Source organism: Trichosurus vulpecula, chromosome 4 (genome assembly GCF_011100635.1).
Source record: "Trichosurus vulpecula isolate mTriVul1 chromosome 4, mTriVul1.pri, whole genome shotgun sequence".
In the NCBI taxonomy this organism is placed as follows: domain Eukaryota; kingdom Metazoa; phylum Chordata; class Mammalia; order Diprotodontia; family Phalangeridae; genus Trichosurus; species Trichosurus vulpecula.
Genome location: NC_050576.1, coordinates 35,466,900 through 35,490,449, shown reverse-complemented (window position 1 = coordinate 35,490,449; position 23,550 = coordinate 35,466,900). Strand labels below are relative to the sequence as shown.

The 23,550-nt window shown below is 54.8% G+C and overlaps 1 protein-coding gene across 4 annotated transcripts in view; it reads left to right on the top strand.

Moving 5' to 3' along the window:
- The first annotated feature begins 7,813 nt into the window (after positions 1 to 7,813).
- PTPRF (protein tyrosine phosphatase receptor type F) overlaps positions 7,814 to 23,550 on the top strand; it is a 97,948-nt gene continuing 82,211 nt past the window's right edge. For 3 of the 4 annotated variants that reach the window (XM_036754783.1, XM_036754782.1, XM_036754780.1), the window contains exons 1-2: positions 7,815 to 7,846; positions 11,895 to 11,972. The gene's annotated coding sequence lies outside the window, so the exon portion shown is untranslated. Of the gene's footprint in view, positions 7,847 to 11,894; positions 11,973 to 23,550 lie in introns of all 4 variants that reach the window. The other variant, XM_036754779.1, reaches the window with a different exon arrangement.

The following is a 23,550-nucleotide window of genomic DNA, read 5'->3' as shown; positions in this document are numbered from 1 at the left end:
TTCTTTTATCTATCTATCTATCTATCTATCTATCTATTTATTTATTTCCAGTTTTCAGCATTCACTTCCACAAGATTATGAATTCCAAATTTTCTCCCCATCTCTCCCTTCCACCCACCCCATGACATCGTGCATTTTGATTACCCCTCCCTCCAATCTGCCTCCCCACCCCCTTCTCTTATCCCCTTCCCTTCTGTTTTCCTATAGAGCAAGATAGATTTCTGTACACCATTGCCTGTATATCTTATTTCCCAGTTGCATGTAAAAACAATTTTTAACATTCGTCTTTAAAACTTTGAGTTCCACATTCTCTCCCTTCCTCCCTCCCCACCCACCATCATTGAGAAAGCGAGCAATTCTGATATAGGTTATACGTGCATAGTCATGCAAAACACTTCCATAATAGTCATGTTGTGAAAGACTAACTATAGTACCCTCTATCCTGTCCCCCCTCTCCATTTATTCTATTCTCTCCTTTGACCTGGTCCCTCCACAAAAGTGTTTGCTTCTGATTGCCCCTTCTCCCAATCTGCTATCCCTTCTATTATCTCTCCTCACTTATCCCCTTTCCCCCTTGCTTTCCTATAGGGTAAGATAGATTTCCCAATTGAGTGTGTATGTTACTGCCTCCTTGAGTCCAATCTGATGAGAGTAAGGCTCACTTATTCCCTCTCACCTCCCCCCTCTTCCCATCCAGTGTAAAAGCTCTTTCTTGCTTCTTTTATGTGAGATGATTTACTACATTCTACCTCTCCCTTTCTCTTTCTCCCAGTACATTCCTCTCAATACTTAATTTTATTTTTTAGGTATCATCCCTTCATATTCTTCTCACCCTGTGCCCTCTGCCTACATATGTACACATATATGCATATATGTATACATATACATGCATGTACACATACATACAGAGATACGCATACATATATATTCCTCTAATATTTTCATATATTCCCTCTAATTTGCATATATATTCCCTCTAATATATTCCATACATATGTGTGTGTGTGTATATATGTATATGTGTATGTGTGTGTGTGTGTGTGTGTGTGTGTGTGTGTGTGTATTCCCTCTAACTACCCTAATACTGAAAAAGGTCTCTTGAGTTGCTGTATTGGGGATCCTTGAAGAGTTTGGCTTTTGTTTCCTTTGATTAATTCAGTGTATTTCATTGAGTCTTACTAAGCCCCAGGCCCTAACCCCTATTAGGTTCTAAACCTATGTGGGTGTCGATTGGTAAGGTGGGGCTAACTAAGGGAGGCCTGATTAGATCTTTGCTCCTAAGTTTGCCCCAAACCCCTAATTACTAGGTGCTAAGCCTATGTGGGTGTGACGCTTCCAGGGTCCTAAGGCGAGGTGCTAACTCCAGAGCCAATCATAGCAGCCTAAGTTCTGGTCATTCAGATGATGGTTGATGATGTCTGAAATGGTATAAGAAGAGAAGACACAGCCATTTGTGCGGGGCTCTGACTCTTGGTGGCTCACTGATGTGGAGACTCTGGGCAGCTGTAGCTAAGAGCCCTCCAGCTAGTAACCCGGATGTTGGAACTTTGTTAAACTCTGGTAACTACGTTTTGGGATTTGAATCAGACAAGGTCTGTCTGTTGACGTTTGTAATTTGTTTATATTTTGTTCTGAAGTTCAGGGTGCTGGCTTTTTCCCCTAAATTAAGTGAGTGATATTTGTATCCTGGATTAAAATAAGCTTGTTAACCCCTTAACGTTGCTTTCCTTAGTAAAGCAGATCAAAAGAACCTGGGCTTTTGCAGTGTGCTGGTAGCGTGCTTGTTGTTGGGCTTGTGTTGGTCTTTCACCCCCACAACAGCTGCTAGCCAGATTGTTGAAACAGTTGCAAATATCATCTTTTCATGTAGGAATGTAAACAAACAGTCCAACTTTATTAAGTCCCTTTCCTGTTTCTCTTGATTCTCATATCTGAAAGTCAAATTTTCTATTCAGCTCTGTTCTTTTCAATAGGAATGCTTGGAAGTCCTCTATTTCATTGAAATTCCTTTTTTCCCCTGAAATATTATACTCAGTTTTGTTAGCTAGGTGATTCTTGGTTTTAGTCCTAGCTCCTTTGACCTCCTGAATATCCTATTCCAAGCCCTCTGATGCTTTAATGTAGAAGCTGCTAGATCTTGTATTATCCTGATTGTGTTTCCACAATACTTGAATTGTTTCTTTCTGGCTGCTTGTAATATTTTCTCCTTGACCTGGGAACTCGAATTTGGCTACAATGTTCCTAGGAGTTTTCCTTTTGGGATCTCTTTCAGGATGTGATCAGTGGATTCTTTCAATTTCTATTTTACCCTCTGGTTCTAGAATATTAGGGCAGTTTTCCTTGATAATTTCTTGAAAGATGATACCTGGGCTTTTTTTGGTCATGGCTTTCAGGTAGTCCAATAATTTTTAAGTTATCTCTCCTGGGTCTATTCTTCAGGTCAGTGGTTTTTCCAATGAGATATTTCACATTGTCTCCTATTTTTTTTCATTCTTTTGGTTTATAATTTCTCAATTTCCCATAAGGTCAGTAGCTTTCATTTGCTCAGAACTTCTGTCATGAGAGCTCCTAGTCCGCCCTCCTTGGGCTGGATGCAGTGTTAGTCCATAGGATCATACCTCTTAAAGGGCCAAAGGTTGGAAGTGAGAGGTCACCAGTCAACTTCTGCTTTGTAACCATATCTTCTAAGTTGCTGCTGACCTGGCCTGATTCTGTTCTCTTTTTAGGCTCCAAAGGAGCTCAATCAGCCAGCCCTGCCTAGCTTGTCTTCCCCAGCAGATACTATTCCCTCTCTCCTCTCCTCTGCTGACTTAGCCCCCTGAACAGTGACTCTAGAACGATTTCTTGCAGTTTTTCAGATCCTGGAATCCCCCAAACTTGACACCTGAGCCACCCATATCTGGCCTTTGCCCCTTCTTCATTTACTCCACCTCCAGCAGACCTCAAAGGAGAACAGAAAGATGGGCTCCAGGGACATTTGTTAGTGGAGTAAAGGAAGACTGCCCAGTCCAGGGCCTGGGGACCAGGAGGGGAAAAGCTGAGCAGAAATAAAAGCTAATAACCCAGTTCCCCTGGAGGCCTCACCCACTGTGATAGACTCAGCCTGGGGGCTCCTGATAGACTGGGGTTCAGGAGTGACTAGGAAGGACTCCTCCATCCCTCCCACTCCTTCTTGTTCCATATGTAATTCTGTCTTCCCACCGTACCCAGGAGGAGCTCAATCCTGGCTGAGAGGAATCTCAACAATGAGAGATTAAAACACTTCATTGGGGCTAGACACCCTCCCAAGTGACAATCGCCAGTTCTGTTTCTCTGAGCCACCCAGGCAGCAAAGCCACTGCTGGGGTGATGTTTTTAGTTGGGGACCCCAAGAAGAGAGGGGAGATCCAAATCTGGAGGTAGAGAAAAGGAGAATTACATCTCCAACCTAAGGAGTCCTGTGACTAGAGCTCTGGGCCACCAGCACCATGGGGACTTGCAGGTGAGCCATCAGACACATCAGATTGGTTATTGGGATATGTGGAGGAGGGTCAGGAATTCCCAGATGTTTCCATAATCTGCCACTGGCGAACACCTAGCGTGGAAGTGGCCCTAGTAACCCCCCAGATCTCCAGTTCCCCCATTAAAATCCACCCCACCTTTATTTCCTGCTTTGGCTTCAAGTGGGACCTATGGCACCAGACTCCAGGTCCCAACCAGGCCTAGAGGCAGCTGGGTGGTATGAGTCAGAGCTGTGGATTAGGAGCGGAAGAACAGAGTTCAAATTCAGCCTCAGATGCTTACTAGGCAAATCACTCCTTTTTGGTCTGCCTCAGTTTCATTATCAGTAAAGTAGGGACAATGATTACCCTAACTTCCCAGGGTTCTTGTAAGGACAAAAATGGAAAGCCCCACATTAATGCTGACTGCGTATGCCAAATGGGGCGGGGGTAGAGGATCTGGAGGAAAGCTGACTCCAGGCCTCAGAGATGTTAGAGGTGGAAAGGGCAGGCCAGGGGGGATGGAGCTCCTGTACTACGCGCTGGGGCGCCCACATCTGGAAGGTGGCGGGCTGGGCCTCCGCACCGAGGTCCGGCCTCAGTCAGAGGAGCGTCTCGGGTTCTCCCCAAACCTCCCCAGATGTAAATCTTGGGGCAGCCCCCCTTAGGACCCCCACTCCTACCCCAGGACAGCCGCTGAGTGCAGCAGAGAGCGGAGGGGCCCGTGCCCTTCCCCGCAGCCCTGCGTGCGGGTGCGTACGTGGAGTCATCCTTCCAGGGCGCAGCGCCCACGATGCCTACACCGCACTTCATGCGCTTGCACCAGGGGCGGATGTGTGGAGCCACCCCCCGACGCGGAGTCCACTGTGCCCACGCCTAGCCCGACTCCACGGCCTCACTTTATGCTCGCGCCTGTGGCCGTTCTCCTCCCCTGCGGACAGGCGCCCATGTCACCAGTGCCTCCGAGAAGCCTGCCGGCCTGGCGCCCGTGGTGGTTCCTCCGGGAGTCCGCGCTCGTGGGCATCTCCAGCTCCCAGACCGGTTCTGTCGTAGCCTCTCCACAGACACGAGAGGGCGCCCACGCTCCACCTGCAAATTCGGGACTCATACCCTAACCGGAAATAAACCCCGCGGGGGTCCCCCTTCCCCACAGCCCGCCGTCTACCTTGACGGCCTCCCTGAATCTGCTCCGCCCCTCTCCCCAACGGCTTCAGGCCCTTCCTACACAAGCCAACCGCACACACCCCTTTGGCCCTGGGAACGAGTGTCCCCAACTGGCCTCGCCCTAGCTGCAAGGACTGGCCCTCAGAGCCAGAGCAGACCCAGCCATTCACCCCCTACCCACCCCCTAGTCCTGCTTCCCGCCTCCGCTTGAGATCCCTTCCGAGGACAGGGAGCTCATCACATGTCGAGCCAGTGCCTTCCACTCAGGAACAGCTGTCATCCTTAGCAACTTATTCCTGAACTTAAGTCAACCAGTCAACAAACATCTATTAAGCGCCTACTATGTGCCAGGGGAAGTGCAAAGCGCTGGGAATACAAAGAAAGCTAAAAGACAGTCCCCACACTCAAGGAACTCAGTCTAACGAGGGAGACATGCGAACAGCTATGTACAAACTACACCCATACGTTCCATTTCTGGAGGATTTGGGTTTAGTTTTGAAGGAAGCCACAAAGCCAAGGTGAGAAGGGACAGCATTCCAGGAATGGGAGGAAGCAGCTGGCCTGGAAGACCCGGAAAAGGTGCAAACCAAGGCTGTGTTCTGCCCCCTTCCTCCTTCCCTTACTCCCCTCTCTCCTCCCTTTCTCCTCCCTCCCCTCCCTCTCCTCCCTCCTCCCCCCTGCCCCATCCTCTCCCCTCCCGAGCTGGAAGCCTGTGAGGATGTGTGTGTGCATCAGAATGAAGCAGGTGGGGGAGGGGAGGATTGTGGGATTGTGCCCCCCAACTTCTTTGTAGCTACTTGGCATCTTCCTATACAGTTGCCTGAAAGGCAAGAATTGTCTCACTTTTGCCTTTGTGGCTCCCAGTAAGGGTGGTTGTGGCCAAGTACCTAACGAGCCAGCCTGGAGACAGGGAAGACTTGGAATCAGGGCCAGCCTCTGGCACCTGCTGGCTCACTTCACCACTCAATGCCCCAAGCATCTCTCTAAGAGTGCCCCAGGCACCTCTCCTGAGCTGCAAAGAAGGTGCTGGCCTGCCCTGGAAAAGGGGTCTCCTCTCCTGGGAGTTCCCTTCTAGCACGGACATCTCAGCTCTAGGCCGGGTCCCAGCTTCCATCCTAGACCTGGACCTCGCCCAGGGGAGGGGCTCATGGACCAGAGGTGGAATTCTATGGATGTGTGGGACCAGCTTCCTCTAGCTCACCTTCTATGTCTACTGGGTGGTGCGTTTCTCACACTGGGCCCTCCTTCCCTCTGACCTCAGCTATTGTAAGAGTTAATTCCCCTGTCATTCCTCTCTAGATTTTATCTATCTTGCCATTTTTAGCTTCCTTTTATGTTGGCTTCCCAAGAGAATGTAAGCTCCTTGAAGGCAAGGACTATCTTTCTGCTGGTACTTAGCATTGTGCCTGGCACATAGTAGGCACCTAATAATTGTTTGTTCTTCGACTGATGGAAGGCATTCCTCATCTCCCACTTCCACCTCCTCACCACCCCCAAGCTGCTAATGCCCAGGCTGCCCCTCACCAGCTTACCATCAATTACCTTGCATTGATTTTTGGTCAGAGACAATTCTGACTCTGGTTTGGAATGTAAGCTGGGGGAAGGGGGGAAGGGAGATGGGGAGTTTTTTTTTTCTCCTTGTACCCTCAGTGCTTGGCACAGGGTAGGTGTTTAATAAATGTTCCTTGGTCGGTTAATTAATCACTTATTTTAGTTCTAAAACCGAAGGAATCAACCAGAGGAAATCCCATCCTTCCTCTGTTTCTGGGGGGGGGTACGAAACTGATGGGAACTTTTGAGGGAAGTGACCCCTGCTCCTAGTGTGTGAAACAGGTGAGGAAATCTAGACATCGGCTGGCCTACACCCTAGGTTTGGGGAGAATCGATTGTAAGAGGGTCAGAGGAAGGACAAAGAGGACTCTCTTTACTAGGGTTCCACAGGGGAGATCAGCCCAGGAGGGGAGAGGAGAAGCTCCAGAAGTAATTCGAGGGCACAAAGGGAACACATTCCAGTGAGGAGGAAAAAAGGAATTTGTCTGAAGAGTCCAATGTGGATACACAGGGAGCTCCCCCAACAAGCTGAGGGAAGGCGGCAGGTACCAGGATCCAGACCCGGCACAGCCCCATCAGAAGCGGCTCCAGGTGGGCTGAACTGACGCTGCTGGGGGAGGGGGGAAGTGAAGAACAACAAAAGGGCTGGATTTAGTATTTTTTTAAGCTGTCCTGGGGAAAAGAAGAGGCTGCGAGGAAGTCTGGCCCTGCTGCACGGAGGGGAGGGCACCTTGGTAACCGAAGAGTAACTAAGGGCAGGGCCGAGCTCCAAGCGCTCCGTTCCTCCTTGGCGTCTGGTTTCTTTGTCTGGAGATTCATCTTTGGACCATAAGGGAGAGGACAAGGACGGAAGCCCAGGATCACCAAGGAGGCACCGAGAGAAAACCGGGGCTGCGAGGGAGGAGGGCGAACACCTGGCCCAGGTGAACGACCCCGCCCCCCTGCACGAGCCGGGGAACAAGGGGTGCCCTGGAGGACGAGCCCTCCTTCTCCATCACTGGGTGAGGTTCCAGGGAGCGCAGAGACCCGGCTTTGGATCCGATCGGGGGAGAGGCCGGAACGGCCCGTGTGGCAAAGACCCGCGAGGCCGGGGACTCGCCCGGCAGAGGCTCCGCGGACGTCCAGGGCCAGGGTCGTTCGGACCAGTCCGGCTCGTCGCTGGGCGGCTGCAGCGACACAGGTGGGGGCTCCCTCGGCCTGACCCCCCCCCCCCACCTCCCAGGGTGGACTGGGGATAAGCTGCGGGGGGTAGGGGCGGGGACAGCCCCAGCCCCGGCCCCCTCCCCCCTGCAGGTCAGGTCCAGGTCGGCACGCCGGGGGGAGGTCCCTGCCCGAGCCCAGTGCGCACATGCGGGGAACCCCGCGCGCACCGACCCCGCTCCCCGGGCCTCCGCTGGCGAGTGGGCGCGCGCGAGGGCGGGGACGCGCACGGCGCTCGGGGGCGCGCACGGCCGCCGGGCACGCGGGCGAGGAGGAGGCGGCGGCGGCAGCGGCAGCGGCGGCAGCTCGGCTCGCGGGCTGGGCTGGGCTGGCGCTCCGGAGGCCGGACCGGCGGCTGGACGGGCACGGGGCCCGGGGCGCGAGGAGCCCGAGGGGGGCGGCCATGCGGAGCGGGGGCGCGGGGGCTCGCAGCAGCAGGAGCAGCGGCGCTGGTGAGTACGGCCCCCCGCGTCCGTGTCCCCCCCGTGGGGGCCGTGGCCGCCGACGGGGGAGGGGAGGGAAGCAGACGCGGGGGGGGGGGGGGTGTCCCGGCCAGTCACTCCCCCCACTCCGCCTGTGCGCGCCCCCCTCCACGAGCGCGCCCCCGGGCTCCGGCCCAGTTCCCCCTCCCCTCGCGTGTCCGCGCCGTCCCTGTGTCCGTGCCCGTGGCCAGGGCCCGGGCGGGGCCGCGAGAGGCAAAGTCCTCGAGGCCCTTCCCCCTCCTCGGGGCACGTGCGGAGTGGGGGGGCAGAGGCGCCCTGCCTTTCGGGGTGGGGGGACGTCTCCGGGAGTCTCGGTCTCGCTCCCCCTCCCCCCGGCGCCCGCGCGCAGGAATGCCGCCCCTCCGGCTTTTCCAGCCCGGCCGGCCCCGCCCCCTGCCCCGCCCCGCCGGCCCTGGCTACCTGCGGGGAGGGCCGGGTGATGTGGGGGGCTGGGGGGAGGGGTGGAAGGGGCGACCCCCCCCCCCAGCGGCGCGGGGGTACTAGGGGGAGGACTCGGCGTCCGCTTCTAGAGCTGGTGGGAGGCCCGGCGACGTGGGTCGGGGGGAGAGGGCGCGGGTGGGAGGCGCCCAGGGCCCGCACCTGGGACCCCGGGGAGGAAGCATCGCGCTTGGCACCGGGGTGGGGGCGGGGTGGGCCCCGAGGCTGCAGCCTGGGGGACTGACCGGGATGGAGGTGAGCGGGGAGGGGGCGCGGAGAGCTACCCTGCCCGCCCCTCCAATCCGGGCTGGCGCTGGGCGGCCACGGGCCGCAGGCCCAGCCTCCTTCCTGCTCCATTGGCCTCAGAATCACAGGAGCGGCTCTGACCAGTGGCCAAAGGCACGGCCTCCCCGGGGAAGCTCGAGCAAGCTGGCCTGTGCCTGAGCACTAGACCCTCCAGACCCGGCCTTCGCAGGAAGCCCTGGAGGGATGGGGAGCTCACTACCCACTGAGGCAGCCCCATCTACTTCTAGATCCCCCTTTGCAGTCCTTTTGCTCCGTTCTATGTATGGCTCTTGGTTCTGCTCTCTGGGAACCAGGCATCCACCGCTTCCACACGGGAGCCTCATTTAAAAGACCTGGACAAAGGTCTCCTGCCAGCTCTGACCCGTTCTGGTCATAGTCCCAGAGGCTCTCCACCTTCTCAGGGTCCTTAGTGAACCAAGTACCTCCAGCCCCAAAGCTGTGCTCTGCCTGGGGCCAAGGGCATGGCTGTAGTAGCCAGAGATCAGGGACTTCCTGAGCTGTTGGTCCTGAATGTCTGTCCGTGTTCCGAGGACCAGCCCCACTCCCCTAGGCTCGCAAGGGAGGGAAGGGTTGGTTTAATTCAGCCACACATACCCTCCCCGACTGAATGGGTACATGCCCCTTCTCGTGGGCTCACCGTGGCCACTGAGAGTCCCAGATCTTTTTCAGATGAGCCTCTCTCTCTGGCCATGCCTTGTACTTTTCTGTAGCTTTTTAAAAATTCTGACGCAGGATTATCCACTTTCAGTAGATGCATGTGCTCACTGGTGGGACCACAACATCTCCCTAAGCTGGTCTACCCCGCCCCCCCCCCCCCAATGCACACCTTTTCATTCAGTGCCACTCTTGTCCATGTCCTTCCATCAGCCCCCAGAAGAGGCAGCCCCCGGACTGTGTGGAGCAGTGGGCAGAGGCCAGGCCCTAGAGCCACTGAGACCTGGCTGCAAATCCTTTCTCAGTGGCTTTGGAGCTGTATGACCCTGGGCAAGTCACCTGCCCTCTCCGGGTCACAGTGACACCTCATCTGGCCTTGGTGGGCTCCAGGGTCCTTTCTAATTCAGAATCTATGTTCCATTCCTTTTTTCTTGCCTCCATTCCTGGTCCCTTTGGGGATTCCACTTTTTGCCTCTAGACAGTTACCCATCCCTCCTGTTGCTGTTTCAGTTGGGATGCTTTCTGTGTCTCCATACAAGTCAGTAGCAAACAGTGGTGGTCCCCAGCCTGTCCCAGGAGGGCTCTGCTGGAGCTGTCCATCCATCCGATCAGCCCTTCCCCCACGGGTGCCACCATCTGCCTGTGTGTCTGGGCCTCATTTCTGCCAGAACACCACGACCCTTTGCTCAGCTCTCTGTAGCATTCTCCTGAGCTTCTGGTGCAGCAACCTCATAAAAGGAAATTGTGCGGGTCAGGGGAGCCCTCCCCATCTTAAGTCCTCCAGAGTCTCTCCAGGAAGCTGGGCTGGCTTCTCTGCCCCACACTCTGCATCGTCTGCTGCCTCTTTGTTCTCTTCTCCCTCCCTCACCCCCCACATCCGAGCCTGGCCAAGGCATCTGCCGAATACACCCCCTTCTCTCCTCCGACGCTGCCCTCCCCCACCCTGGTGCGGCCCCTCATCACTGGACTAGTACAATGGCTGCTGGGGGGGGTCTGCCTGCCTTGTCTGTCAGTCAGTCTTTTAAGCATTTATTAAGCACTTACTGTATGCTGAAAGTTAATAAAAGTTTTTAAAAGTTTCCATTGCTGCCAGATTCCTCCTCCTGACAAGCAGGTCTGACCTCATCACGTACCTCTTGTGCTCGTGAAGTTTCAGTGACTCCCTAGTACTGCCTCTGGGCTTAGCATTCCAAGCCAAGGCTCCTACCTGCCTTTCCCAAGTGATTTCTGGTGACTTCTTGCCTCTGGCTGTGTCCTCCCAGCTCCCTCCCTCCTCCTCTTGGCCTGTGGTACAAGGGAAAGAGGCTGAATTGGACTCTGCCTCTGATGCTTCCTGGCTGCTTGGTGACCCTGGGCAAGGCCTCCTCTACAAAATGAGGCTGAAATACCTGGAGACCCTACTTCCCTGGAGGCTCGGCAAACCTTTCAGTGATGCAGTGGAGGCGGCTGCTCTCACCTCCTTTATGGGAACCTTTTTCTCCCTTGGGGGCCCATCTCAGGCCCCTCTTCCATGAAGTCCCTTGGGCTTCAGCTGCTTCTGTTATCTGTGCCAGCTTCCTTGTGGACTCCCCCCCCCCCCACCCAGGAGTCAAAGCTTCTCGAAGGCAGGGCAGGGATTGGGTCGTCTTGCAGAGCTCAGGGTCTGGGAGCCAGTCCGAGGTTATGCCCACCCGCTGCTGTCTGGGGCCTGAGGAGGGCAAGTGTGCCTGGACCCCAGTGCAGGGGAACTTGAAGGGCTTACTTGCCTGGTGGCCAGCTGGCCAGGCGGGGTGACCTTAGCGGTGCATCAGCCTTGTGGCTGAGGGCTGGGCTGCACCGGGAGTGGACCCAGGCTCTGCAGGATGGGGTGGGGAGGGACTGTGGGGGAATAGAGTCGTGGAGGCAGGAAGGAGCCCAGTGTATGCTAGAGATGAACGGATGGACATTGACCCTGCCAAGGCCGATGCTAAGTGTGTTGGATGCCTGTCTAAAACTTGATCCTGGGTTAACCGGAGCCATGGGCCATGACTGTGAGGGAAGGTGAATTGGGCCTTTCTGAGGAAGAGGTCACTCTGTTCTCAGTAGATGAGGACCGGCCCATCTTCAGACCAGCCTCTTTTCAGTCTTGTTTGTAAATTGTAGGCAGCGGGCCTGGGGCTGAGATTGATGGCTGTCTGGGGGGTGCTCAGGTACTGACGTTCGGCAGAGGAAGACAGATGCCCGCAGAAAGTAGAGCTTATGAGGAATCCAGGGGCAGTGGACATTTGGTGCTAAGTGGGAGAGCCACAGAGACCCCCAGGTCATCAATTTGTTCAGTCTGCCTCCTGAAGCTGCTCTGGGCAGTAAGATGGGCACGCCTCAGACTTGGGCAGGGGCGGCAGCAGAGGTTAGCAGTTAACACCCCCTCCCTTCACTGGCTTGCCAGAGCTCCGTCCTCCGTGACCCCTTTTGGTGCCCAGTGAGGGGGAGAGTGGGAGGGGGCCCACTGCCAGATTTGGGTCCCCCTCTGGCCCCCAGGATGGAAGGAGTATGGGCATTCAGGGACCCCATGTTCCGCCCCAGCTCCATCATCTGTGTTGGGAACCTCAGGCTTCTGTGATTACCAGAGGCCTAACTCCCCTGCCCCTTTCTGTCTCTGCAGGAATGAACCAAGGACCCCCAACTCCAGCCCAGGCTTCTCAGGAATCTATGCAGTAGAGGTGACAGATTGAAGACTCAGGTGAGTACGGCCCAGCTGGGCTCTGGACAGAGGCCCTTGTGGTATGGGGGGCAGTGGGGCCCAGGTCTTCGGCAGGGCCTGAATGCCAGGGAGGGTTTGCTCTCTCCAGGTAGGAGGGAGCCACTGAGGTTTATTGTGCACTCTTGGTGATTACTTTGGCAATGGTTAACGGAAGGAGCCCCTGGAGGCTGGCACACCCATAGTCCAGGGGTAGGTGATGAGGGCCTGCACCTGAACACTGACAACAAGCATTTATTAAGTCCTTGCTGTGTGCTGAGTGCTAAGGAAACCAGCATAAACAGAAAGACAGCCCTGGCCTTCGAGGAGCTTACTTTCTAATGGTGGAAAGCAATACTGGGAGTCCTGGGAATGGGAGAGGAGCAGAGGAGGGGCTGGGGTTGGGGTCTCATCTGAGCAGGACTGTGGGCTGGTCCTGAGGGGAACACTCGGAAGGAGGGACGGGCGCCTGGAGGGCTGCGAAGAGGACATGGGATGGGGGAGGGAGCAGGGAGGAGGTGGGACCCCTGAGGTCATCGGGTCCAACCCCCTCATTTTACAGGTGAGGAAACAGCTTGCCTGGGAAAGGGAAGGGGAAGAGAATTAACGTTTCTGTGGCACTTGCCACATGCCCTTTACCAATATTATTTGGTCCTCACAACAACCCTGGGAGAGAGGGGCCGTGATGATGTCATGTATCCCAGTTGAGGGACCTGACACAGGTTTACTGACTTGCCCAGGGTCACACAGCTTGTAAGTGTTTGAGGCTGGATTTGAATGCACATCCTCCTAACTCTAGGCCTAGCACTCTTCCCGCTGTGCGGTGTGGCTGAGGTGTAAGTGGCAGACTGGGTGCTCTTCCCATCACCCGACAAGGCCTGTCTCCCAGGCTCTGGCTGCAGGGGCCATGTTTATAGAAGCTCATGGTTGGAGGGGACCCCAGAGGCTCTGAGTCCAAACCCCACCTCCCTAAGAGTCCCCTCGTCAGTATCCCAGCCTCTGCTCGAAGATCTCCAGGGACACGGAACTCCCCTACTCCCAGAGCAACCTGGGGAATTTGGGCCCACTCTTGTTTTCCTGACGTTGGCCTCCACTTGTCTCGCTGGGGCTCTCCCCACCTCTGGGGCCAGTCAGAAAAGGACCCTGGCTTCCTTTCTCAGGCCTTCCACAGTGCTGTCTCCTCCTTACCCTCTCAGCCAAGACCCTAGTCTCCACCTCTGCTGGGAAGGCTGTTCACCATGCTCCCCCTTTTCCTTCATTTAACCCCTGCCCCCAGCATCATCCCCTCCTCCACTCTGATTCTGGAGGAGGATCTGGAGTCAGCCTCTCCCCTGGGCTCTTGACCCTGCCCCCTATCTAGTTGCCGCCTCTGCTCAGTCCCTCCTTCCCTGCTGCCTTCCTCCAACCCAGGTCTTCTCCCCATGCTGGACAAACCCTTCCTCTACCCTGCCATCCCCCTATCGGCTGGCCATCCTCAGCCACTGTGCTCGGAAGAGCTGTGTCTGTGTCCCTTCCTCTCCCACTGTACTCACTCACAGCCCCACCAAATATGGCTTCCGACCCTGGCCCAGCTCTTCTCCCCAAGCTGCCAGCCAGCTCCTCTACCTTTTGTCTGCGTGTCTCATTCGCGGAGGGATGTCCCGGCCTTGACCCCGAGCCTTCCCTGGCACTGAAGATTTTTTTAAAATGTACTTGTTTTTGATAGCAGTATATGTAGCTCTGCATGTCCCCCCCGCCCAACATCTGCCCAGTGTCCATTGTAAGGAGTTTGGTCAGTCGCACACCCCATCATCTCTTAAGTGGGTGGCCTTTTGTCTCTCCTCCTCCCTCTGACCACCTCCCCTGCCCCATCCCCCTGCTCTTGGGCTCCCTTCTTCCTGATCACTCCTTTTGAGCACCCTACCCCCAACCCAGGCATCTCCCAAGGCCTGGATGCCTTTTCCTCTTCCTCCTCCACACTCCCTAGCTCCTCGGCTCCCCTGTGGGATGTCATCCATCTGCAGAGAAGATTCTCAAGAGACAGGTCAGAAGGCCCTTTGGCAACCTTGAGTCCAGCCCCAGGCTTAACAGGAAGCCCCTTTCCAATCTCCAACCAGTGGACATCCCACCTGTTTGGGGAGCTCATCACCTCCCAGGGCAGCCCAGACCGTCCCCGTCTGGGACAGGCTCATGGTGAGGGAAGTTTTTCTGACATCACTTGAATTGGCCTTCCTGGGACTTGTGACCTCCCCCCACTGTTCCTGGGACCCCCTTTGGGGGAGCCAAGAGAACAAAGCTAATCCCTCCTGCCCATGACACAGCCCCTTCATTTGCTTGAAAGCAACTGTTTAGCCCTCTACGCCCCAGCTAACCGAGCCCAGCTCCTTCAGCAGATACTTGGATGACAGGCCCAGTCAGGCCTCCCTCTCCAAATGCTGTCCAGTTCACCAAGGCCCTGCTTTAATCGTGGTGCCTAGGCCTGAGCACCGGCCTCCAGAGCAGAGGCATGCTCTCCTCCCTCCCCTCCCTCCTTGAAGCCAATTGAACCACCTAGATTCCTCTTTGGTTGCTTGACTGGCCCATTCTCCTGATGACTCACAAAGTTTGTGGTCCTTTCAAAGCCCAAAGGATTTTCAGGTACGCTGTTGCCTAGCCAGACCTCTCCCCCTATCCCCATACTTGTGACATTGATTCATTGAACCCAGGCCTTAGACTTGACATTGGAACTTATTAAGTTCTGTCTCCTTAGATTCAGTCCAGCATTGTAACTTTGTGTTATCTGTAAATGGCTGAGCCTGCTGTTGACACCATTATCCAAGTCACTGAGGCCAAACCCAGGTCCTCAGGGTCCTCTGCTATAGACCTCTCCCCAAGCTGATGTTGTTCAGTTAACAACTGCTCTTTAAAGACGCCGTTGACCTGGTCCCCATCCACTGCGGCTGCACTCTCCATGTTGTTTGTTCGTAAGAATCGTATGAGATTCTAATCAGATGTTTCATTAAAATCGAGGCAGACAGTACTCCTAAAAGCCTTCCCTCCCCTCCTGACCCAGGGACCCTGGGTCATAAAAGGAAATGAGGTTGGGCCGGCATGATGTGTTGGATGAAGTCAGGCTGCTTCTCTGTGGTCACTGCTTCCTTTTCTAGATAGTCATTGGCCATCCCCTTTATGTTCTGTTCTGGAATTTTCTCAGGCATCAGAGCTGAGAACACTAACCTATTCTGTTCAGATTTAGGTCAGCTTTTGCTCTTCTCTGGGCCTGTGGGGCCTCTCTTGTCCTCATCGGCCCTGATCTTTCTGAGGTCCCTGACGGAGGTCCAGCCGGATATCCCATCAGGGCCTAGAGATCGAGCTTGAATTCCTAGAGTCCTGCTTGGGGACATGGGCTCAGATCAGAAGAAGAGATTGCTTCTGCATATCTGGGGGCATGGGGGGTTGAATTCTTGGCTTTGACTGGGGCTGCCTCAGATAAAAGCCCTGGCTGATGAAATGGATGCTTCTCCCTATCTCTGCACACCCTGGCTGGGCAACCTTGGGTCAGCCTCTGAGCCCCAGACTCCCTGCAAGCCAGATCCAGGCTCATACTGGCGGCTCTTCTAGCCGTATCCACGTAGCAGATTAGACACAGCGCTCATCCAAGTTCTGCCGCCCCCAAATCAGAACCCTAACCATCCTGAGTAAAGGAGTGAGTGAGGGGGGAGTGAGTGCAGCCCCTAGGGTGTAGGTATGTATGGGGCAGAGTAACAGAGCAATTTGTCTGCAGGGAGCTCCCAGTCAGGCCCAGTCAAATGAGAAGATGTGCAGTCGTGGCGTGGGGCTCTGTTGGGGCAGGGCACTCAGCCTGGAGGACGCCAGAAAGGGATCACAGACCTGTTGTCCAGGGTCTGGGAATCTGGTGATGGGATGGGTGAGGGCTACCCTGGGGATGCTGGAGGATGTGATGTCCAGGCTGGGCCTTAGCTAAGCAGGGATCCAAGTCCCATTCAACTGCTCCTTGAAGATGTCAGTGAGGGGAGGAGGAGGATGAAGGAAGGCCTGGTGGGTGGGAGCCAAGGGAAAGCAGAGAGTGCAGAGGGTCATGGGAATGGCTCATGTTCCAGGACAGTGGTGGAACACAAATGAGAAGTGAAGCACCCGAGCAGGGGAGAGAAGAGGGAGCTGAGGCCTGACACTGAGGTTTGTGGGCTGCCCCGCTCAGGAGGAGGGGGCTGTGGTGCTGGGATGATAGGGGATGTGGGAAGAGAGACTGAAGAAAAATGGAAGGAAAGCTTTCATGGATGTCTCCAGGGCAGTGACCTGGACCCCTCCCCTTCTCTGCTAGCCCCTGGAGGTTTAACTATGGTCCTCTGATGTGTTTATCTAGCCCTAACCTGTCTCTTAACCTCTAGTCCTAAATCACAGCTGCCTTTTGGATATCCAAAACTGGATATCTTGTAAACATGTAAAAGTCAGCCTTCCTTGGCATTTGGAGGATCCACCATCCTGCCACTCCTCCAGGTTCCAAACTCTGGTGTCCTCCCTGCTGTGCCCACCCTTCCACGTGCAGTCTGTTGCCAAATCCTGCTGCTTCGTCCCCTGCACAGCTCCCACCCAGTCCAGGTCCTTTGCCTCTCACAGTGACTCCTCATTGGAGCCACTGCTTCTGAGGTTTCCCTGTTTGTGGTCTTCCTTTCACCACCAGCCTAAGAGAGATTCCTAAAGTGCCAACCTCACTGTGTCGCTCCTGTGCTCCGGAACCTTCACCAGCTCCCTCTGGCTTCCAATACAGACTCTGCTATCAGCATTTCAAGCCTGTCCCCTCCTGGTGCCAGCCTTCCTTGCCACACTGATTTTCTAGTTCTCTCTCATATACTTTGTGTTTCCCATTCCCCTCCAGTGGCTGACTTACTGCTCCTTGTACATGACATTCCCTTGAAATAAAGCATTTATTAACTACCTACTGTGTGCCAGGCACTGTGCTAGGTTATGGGGATACCAGATGAGGCAAGACAGTCCCTGCCCTCAGTGAGCTCACAGTCTAATGGGGGAAACAAGCAAACAAACAAGCTCCGAATAGGATAAGTGGGGAGAATGAGCAGAGAGAAGGTGCTGGAAGTAAGAGGCCTCCGACAGAGACTTAAGGGAAGCCAGAGAGGCCACAGGTCAGAGCAGAGGAGCAGTGTTCCAGGCAGGGGGCACCGCCGGGAGGCCAGGATCGCTGGGTGGAGAAGGATGGCCCACTGGGGAGGAAGGTGTAAAGAGACCAGAAAGGGAGGAGGGCTGTCAGGAGGGGAATTCTGGGTTTGATCCTGGAGGCGCTGGGGGGCCCCTGGACTTTATTGAGGACTGGGGTGACGTGTTCAGACCTGACCTTTAGGGAGCTCACTAGTGGCTGAGTGCAGTGGGGACAGATCGAGACAGACAGGCAGGCCCCTAGCCCCTCCAGCAGCACCTGTAGTGGCCGGGGTGTGAGGTGGTGAGGGTCTGCAGGGGCTGGGGGTGTAGTGGAGAGATGCTGCAGAGACTGACCATGAGCTGGGGGCCAGGAGGGCGCAGGGAGAACATGGTTCTGTTTTGGCTGTGTCTCTGGCCATCCAGGTGTGCTGATGGAAGGCAGGGGGAGGTTGGTCTGAGGATCCTCAGTGTAGAGGAGGGAGTTGAGCCAGCCACCTGCCTGGCTCAGGCTCCTGGGACGCCGTCCCTTCTCCCCTCTGCGCTCAGGCCCCCTCATGTCTGTCAGGACTCCGCTCATCTCCGCTGTCTTCACCCCTGTGCCCAGCACAGAGCCTGGCACTCAGCAACTGAGTAGTTGTTTTAAGAAGGGAATTGAACTGGGGGGGGTGGCAGGAAGAAAGGTCTCACTTGGTTCATGGGGCACAAGCAGGCAGGGAGCAGAGAGTCAGCTGAGATGGGGCCGGCCGCCCACTCTTGGGTCCAGTCAGGCCGAGCTGCTTGGCTTGGCCCAAGAGAACAGAACAGGGGCAGTGGGGGCAAAGAAATGGGGTCAGCCATGGCCGGCTTTTTAATTGGAAAGCGCCGTCTTGGCAGGTAGTGACCTCCCTGTGAGAAGGGCATTTGGTAGATCCATTTCCAAGGGCTAGTCCAGCTGCTCTGGGCTCCTAGGAGGCTTTGGCCCTGAGCCATGCTGGGCTTGAGTTTGTTTGGGGGTGGGGTGGCCCCAGGGGGTCCAGGGGCTGCAGTTTGGGGCTTTCCGGGGTCAAGAGTTCAAGTGTCCCTGCAGTGAACTGGAGGTTGCGTTATTGGGGGGAGGGGCACTGCTAATTTAATGAGGGAGAAGAGCCAAGCTTAGGACAGGATCCCCCCTTCCCCCACTCCCCACCAGTGAAGCTGCCTCCCCCAGGCTTGTCCAGTCCCTGACAGCTCAGTGTTCCTGGGATAATGACACAGTGGCTTTGCCGAGAGCAGAAAATATGCTAGGTTTTTTTCCCCGAGTGAGCAGTGAGCCCTGCACGTCTTCTCTGCACCCCCCCCCCCAGCTTCCTGCTCCAGCAGGAAAAAGGACTTCATTAAAATACCAGGGGAGAGAAAGGGCACGTCCGTCATTGTGAGTCCTCGCTGTGGCCTCCAGCTCCATAATTCTGGTAATGAAGGGACACGAGGCACATCCTTGGCTCCTGGGCCCTTAGCTCTGGCCCCTGTCAGTCCAGGTGAGGGAGGAGGTGAGCCTCCAAGGCTGAGGGCAAAGCTCCTGGGTTCAGATCCTGTCTCCAATACCTGTATGATCACAGGCAAGTCTCTTCTGCTGGGTCTGTAAAAGGAGAACCAGACGGCCTTCAAGATCCTGGCCTAGGACACCTACTGGCTGTGTGACCCTAGGAGAGTCACGTCCCCTGGGCCTGTTTCCAAACTAGGCCTCCTCCATGGTCCCTTTCAGCTCTGTCTGTGCTGTTCCCTTTCACTGTGGCCTTGAAGGCTTCCTTGAATGTGCCCCCCCCCCCCCCCCCGAGCAGTCACAAACACAAGGTGACCACCATGGTCCGGAAGTCCCTCCATCCCACTCTCACCTAAACCTCTTCCCCATATTCATCCTATTCCATGGTCCTCAGCTTGCAGACCTGTTAGCTCCCTTCTTGGGGCACTCAGGCTGCCCCAAATCTTAGCTCAGGGCCACCCTGTGCCCCCCATCTATCTTCTTTGTACCCCATCTCTTGTCAAGAAAGGCTGGAGGAAGCCACACCAGTTTGCTGACTGGGCCAAAGACAGAGCTTCAATTCAGTGAGCATTTGTGAAAGTCCTACTATGTGCTGGGCATGGAGGTGCCGGTACAGAAAAGGAATTATTCCTTTCCCTCTGAGGGCTAGCATTCTGCTGGGGGGAGAAGGGGAGTGGAAAGAAATGCTTCAAGTTGGAGGGGAGGTCAAGTCTCATTTTGGGGAGATCAGCAAAGTAAGTGGCCAAGGAGCTGGAAAATGAAGCAGGTGAGCGCTTCATCCTTGGAGGACAGAAGATGAAGGGTCACGTGGAGGTGGCCAGGCTGGGAGGACTTTGGGGGTCCCCAGGAGCTGCAGCAGGGGCAGTCAGGGCAGACTTGAAGAAGGTGGCTTTGGCGGCCGTGGGGAGAAGGGACAGAAAGGCCGGGAGGCCATGGCGGTAGTCCAGGTGTGAGCTTGCACCAGAATAGGGGTGGGGGCCCTCCTGCTGTCTGGTGCCTGCCAGTGCTCCAGCTCTGCCCTATCTGCCAAGCCGCTCCTGACCCTCATAGGTGGTTCTGTAAGGGCACTGAGGAGTGCACAGCCAAGACAGGTCAGAGGTATGAGTCTTCCTGACTTCAAGGCCAGCCTTCCACCCCCTAGGCCACACTGCCTCTTGCTTGGCACATAACAGGTGCCTGATGAACGGTGAATTGAATCGGATCCTCTTCTCACGATACCCTCCTCCCTCTCAGCCCTGTGACATCATCCCTTACTACCTCTTTCTCCCCACAGCTGCCCATCTCTGATGAAGAGATGGCAGGCAGGCCTCTGTATTTCATCCTGGATTGCATCCCTTCCCATCTTCTGCAGATCGCGGCCTCTGTCATCCAGTCTCACTATGTTCAGTCTCTCCCTGTCTGCTGGCTGCTTCCCTTCTGCCTGCAGACAAGTCCGTGTCTCTCCCATCCTCAAAAAACCTTCACACGCCATCTCTCCCCGCAGCAGATGCTTGTTTGGGATCAGACTTCTAACCTCATGACGCGACTGAAACCGTCTTCTCCAACATTACCAATAGATCATTGGTTCCTCACTGTTTAATGAAGTCACTTGTTTTTGAGTTTCCCCTGTATCCGTCCCTCTTCTCTCCTGCCTCTCCTGGGGCCCGGCTCGGTCTTTATCGTTGAGCAGCGCTTGTGTTCTGTGGCAGTGCTTTTCCCATTTACGTTGTTAGAGCCATCATGTATTGCTTTCTGGGTTCTGCTTACTTCACTCTGCACTAGTTCAAGTGAGTCTTCCCCATACTTCTCTTACTCATCAAGTTCATTGTTCATACAGTATAATAAGATTCCATTTCCTTCATGGACCTCAGTGTCTTCTGCCGTTCCCCAGGCCATGGGCATCTGTTTGCTTTCCAGTTCTTTGCTACCACAAGAAAAGTGCATTTTAGTGTTTATGGGATCTTTCTTTTTGTCAGTGACCACTTCAGAATCCATGCACAGAAGTAGAATCTCTGGTTCAAAGGGTATAGACTTTTTGGTCACTTGCTTTGCATGATTCCAGATTGCTTTCCAGGACAGCTGGACTAATCCACAGCTCCACCAACAACGTATTAGTGTGCCTGTCTTTCCACAACCCCTCCAACACTGGCTGTACCCATCTTCTGTCAGTTTTGCCAATTTGCAGGGTTGTCTTGACTTGCGTTTCCCCGATCCTGAGTGACCTGGAGCATTCTTTTGGGTGGTCGTGAATAGTTCGCTGAGATTCCTGTTGAGAGAATTGTCTGTGTCTATCCTTTGACCACTGTCTGTTGAGGGATGACTTTGGGTTCTATGTATCTTGGATATCAGGCCCTGATAGGAGGTGTTGGATAAAAAGATTTCTTCCCTAGATGTGTTCATTTTGTTCATGGAAAAGCTTTTCAACTTCAAGTAATCAAAATTATCTATATTACCTTTTGTATCAGTGATCTCTTGGATTGCCAGATCTGATGGCCTTTTCTTAATCCTCATCATTTTTTACTTCTCCGAAGCCTTTGACACTGTTGATGTTTTAAAAATGTTGCCTCTATATTTTCCCTAATCGCTAACTGAAATTCAACATTTCCTTCAATTATTTAAAAAATGTGATTCTAAGAAGGGGTCCCCATGATTCAGCAGGCTGCCTGCCAGGGCAGTGCAGAACCCAGGTGAGGTTAAAAATCTTTGTCCTGGCCCTGATCCTGCAGGGATCTCCTTGGCATCCATGGGCTCAGCTTCTCTATGAGATGAATCCAGCCCTAACCTCTTTCCTTTCCTCCAGTCTTGCACCCTCAGCTGTCTCTGGAGAGCTCAGCCTGGATGTCCTGCAGACATCTTATCAGTGTGGTCACAGCTGAACTCTGTCTTTTCTCCTAAAGCCTTCTTTATTCCTGACTTCTTGTTCCTGTCAAGGGGTGCATGTGTGTCTCTGTCTGTCTGTTTGTCTCTCTCTCTCTCTCTCTCTTTTTCTTTCTCTTTCTCTCCTTTTTCTCTGTCTCTTGACACCGCGCGCATCCCCCGCACCCCCAGTCTGTTTCCAGATCTTGATTTTACCTCTGTAACATCTCTCCAATCCACCCCTTTCCCTCCATTCATCTGATTCAGGCTCTTAGCCTGTCCTGGACTACTGTTCTGGCCTCCTGCTTGGTCTCCCTGCCTGCAACCTCACCTCTGTCTGAAGTGCAAGCCTAACCACATTCATTCCAGTGGCAGCTTTGGGTTTCTTTTAGAACCCAGCTCAAATCCCTGCTTCAGCAGGAGGCTGCTCCCCATCTCACCTCCCCCACTGGCAGATGAAACATGCTTGCGGATTCGCAATTATGTCCATGTTGTCTCCCCACTGGAATGTAAGCTCCTAAAAGATAGAAGGCTGTTTCTGTGTCCCCAGCACCTAGTATAGGCCTGGCACACAGTAGGCACTTAATAAATGCTTGTCAATCAGCTGCTTCTTTGGAGTCAAGCTTGATAAGATCCAGTTGAATGGGGATAAATGTAAAGCATGCCACTTGGTTTCCAAACTAAATTTCCTGAGTGCAAGATGGCAGGAGGCCTGAAAGATGGCAAACCATAGCGAGGAGTCAGCTTGGTGAAGGGTCCTGAGATCCCGCCCTGTGAGGAGTGTGCAGGTGAGCTCTGCGGTCTCATGGGCCCTAAAGATGCAGTGTTATGGCATCAGGCGTTCGAGATCTCAGGGCCCAGGAGGGTGGCCTATAAGTACCCAAAGGGCTGGCCTAGAGCATCCGGGGGGCGGTGCACAGTGGCAGAGTCTGAGCCTCAGAGGGGCACGCAGGGCCGGGGCGCTAGCCTCTCTCCTCAGGTACCCGCTTGAGGACCCCTCCTGTCTGTGCCCCACGTTCCAGGGCTCCCTTTCCCTCGGGATCTTGTATCCCATCGATTCCACCACAGCAGCTTCCCCACCATGGGGCCCAGCTCCCACCATGAAAATCTTCCTTCTTCAGGTTCAGGTGGATCTGTTGGTGCCTGGGCCATGTCACTCTCAGCTCAGAGGCCTTCACTGGCTTCCTGATGCCTGTGAGACCCCCTCCCCCACTGCCCAGTGCTCCCTTCCTCTGCCAGGCTTCCTCTCACTCCTGCCCTTCTCGCACTCCCGATTCCAGCCAAACTGGTCTTGTCTGGTTCCACACACTCCCAGTGTGGTTTTGTGCTTCTATTGACTCCCCTGACTGGAAAGTTCATTCTCTTTCTCCTCCAGAAAGTCCCTCCCTCTTCTCTGATGGTCCCAGCTTCCCCCTGGGGCTCACCAGGCACACTGTGCCTGCCTTCCATCCCTGTTTTATGGGAAGGCAGGGGCTGTGACTAAGCTCGGCCTTCATTCTCCCCACCTTGCCTAAGGCCTGCACACGTTGGGGCTGTAATAGATGCTTCCAAGACTCATTTGGCTGTTGGCCTGGGGCGGCCATAGGAGGTCAGTGATGGCAGCCCTGAGGGCAGGCAGAGGTGGCCTCTGGGGCAGAAGATGAGGGCTGGCGATGGCCGGATGGACCCATGCACAGGGGATGCCCCCTTGGTGTGGCCAGCTTCACTTCTGGGAAGCTCTGAGACTCCCACTGAATTTTGGACACTGCTGTCCCGACATCTCTTCCGTTTGATCCTGCAGAGACTCCAGGCCATTTCCCCTCCTGGTTCATAGGACCCTGAAGGCCCTGGAATCCAGTTCTCATTTTACAAATGGGGAAGGCGAGGCCCAGAGAGGTCACACAGGTGGTAGGGCTCCCCTCGACACACTCCAGCTTGGCCATTTCCCTTATAAACCACAGTACAAAGAATGGGGGCACAGTTCCCCAGAAGTGCTCCCAGGAAGGCTGGCCATGACTTCCACATGGACAGGGAAGCCCCCAGCCTCCCCCGCCTCGACCCCTGAAATTCCAGGCTGGGAGCTGCCCACCTGGCTTTGCCACCCTGTGTCTCAGACTCTGATGCAGACAGCACTAA